Source organism: Octodon degus, unplaced genomic scaffold (genome assembly GCF_000260255.1).
Source record: "Octodon degus isolate 3935 unplaced genomic scaffold, OctDeg1.0 scaffold00013, whole genome shotgun sequence".
Taxonomy (NCBI): Eukaryota; Metazoa; Chordata; class Mammalia; order Rodentia; family Octodontidae; genus Octodon; species Octodon degus.
In genome coordinates, this window is record NW_004524589.1 from 18,221,365 (window position 1) to 18,223,347 (window position 1,983).

Consider the following 1,983-nt stretch of genomic DNA (forward strand, 5'->3'; position numbering starts at 1 on the left):
CATGCTAATCTTCTCTGTATCGTTCCAATTTTAGTATATGTGCTGCCGAAGCGAGCACTAATAATTTCTATAGGTTTGATAATTTAGCTTGTGATGACACTTCCATGATTTTCTCCCAACTGCAGAGGAGAGGACTGAGAGGACTTTCTCTGGAAAACCTACAAAGGCAAATTCTTTGCCAGAGGAAAAGAAGGTCTCACTCTGAATACTTGTATCTTTTTAGCATATTCCTCATGGATAGCTTAGAATAAAAGTTTAGGATGGAAATTTTATTTTATTTTATTCTATTTTATGTATTTGATATAGGGTCTACAGGCTCTACAGGGTCTCACTTCGCAGATCGGACTTGTAGTGGCCCTCCTGTTTTCAGCCTCCTAAATGCTGGGATTACAGGTGTGTGCCACCATGCCCAGTCTCAGTCCCATCTCAGGGTGCCCCTGGGGGCAAGGCCAGTGCAGCATGCAGGGGATCGAACTCCGGCTGCTGCACTTTGTCTAAGCTGGCACTTTAGTCTGCTAAGCTATCTGGCCAGCCCTCTAGGATGGAACTTTTAAGAGAGAAGTTTAGGATACAAAATTCAAGTCAAGGGTACAAGAAATTCATTGGGCTCTTAATTTAGACATTCACATTGACTTTTTCTGCCTGCCAGAGTGGGATTTTAGCTGTCTCTCAGTTGTCAAAGCTTGGCCTGTGGGCTGTTGGGTATTCCCTGAGATACTCTCTGGCATCCATATAGTCAAAAAGGATTGACATAACAATACTAAAACATCATTTTCTTTTTTTCTAAGCTTTTTTTTTTTTTTTTTTTTTTTGGGACCAGGGATTGAACTCAGGCCCTTGCGCTTGCCAGGGAGGCGCTTATTCTAATGAGCCATCTCCCCAGTCCTCATTTTCTTTTTTTAATGTGTTAATATCTGCATTGGTGGTGACGAAACAAAAAAAAAAAAAACAAACAAACACCCCATAGGACATGGGATTTAAAAGTACAAAACTGGTGTGTAAAAATACAGTTGTCTCAGCACACATATACCCAGCAGTGTCAATCCTTGTAGCCATCTTTGTGTCTTTCCTTGTACTTCGCCTGCAGGGTGTCTTATGAGGAAGTAAAATGATCTATATTATTATCTTAGTTATGATCCTGTTTTTGAAACACAATACCCAATGCACACAAGTTAAAGGAGCAAAGGTTTATTTTAGCTCACAGTTTGTAGACGTACAAACCCATAGATGACTGGGACCAATGCAAAACAGCATGGCAGAGAGGTGTCACAGAGGAGAAAGAGCTCATGGCGTGGCAGGCAGGAGGCAGCAATGCTCAAGGGAGTAGGCAGGGCATATGCACCTTTATATCTAGGCCATGCCCAGAGGGACCCACCTCTTCCCACCAGGCTTCACCTCACAATGTCATATCCAACTATAAACCCATCAGTGGAGTGATCCAGTATCATGCCCCCAGGATCCAGTCACCTCCACCTGAGTGCATGAGAGTTTGGGGGGACATCTATCTACAAACCATAATTATTATTAAACCTTAGTAATAACCTTGCTGCTTCATGCAGAAGTACAACTGGCATCTCAAAGAAAATCACGGTTGTGATGGTGATGATTTGCCTTGAGAGCTGAATTAGCTCCTTCTACCTGAGATACTATTCTAACTTGAAAGAATGAGTGACAGATACATCAGGACTCTTCTAACTTAGGCATTTGAGAATTTTCTGTGCTCCAAAAACGCATATGCACAAGATCTGAAACAGCTAGGGCTGGATCCTGGAGGGCTAGCTCAGGGATCTGCTGATAGGAAAAGTGATTTTAACTCCTGGAGGACACAGATGAAAAGGTGGATGCCTTGTCTTCTTTTATGCTTTATTTTAGGTACGCAATGAGATTAGACCAAGAGGCCAACAGAATCATGTATCTGTTCACTTAGCTTCCTCACATTTAGGAAATGCTAAGAGCCAAAGCTAGGTCAGTTTCATGGTGGTT

At 42.3% G+C, this 1,983-nt stretch overlaps 1 pseudogene; it reads right to left on the reverse strand.

Moving 5' to 3' along the window:
• LOC111815279 lies at positions 1–58 on the reverse strand (annotated as a pseudogene).
• Positions 59–1,983: the final 1,925 nt, after the last annotated feature.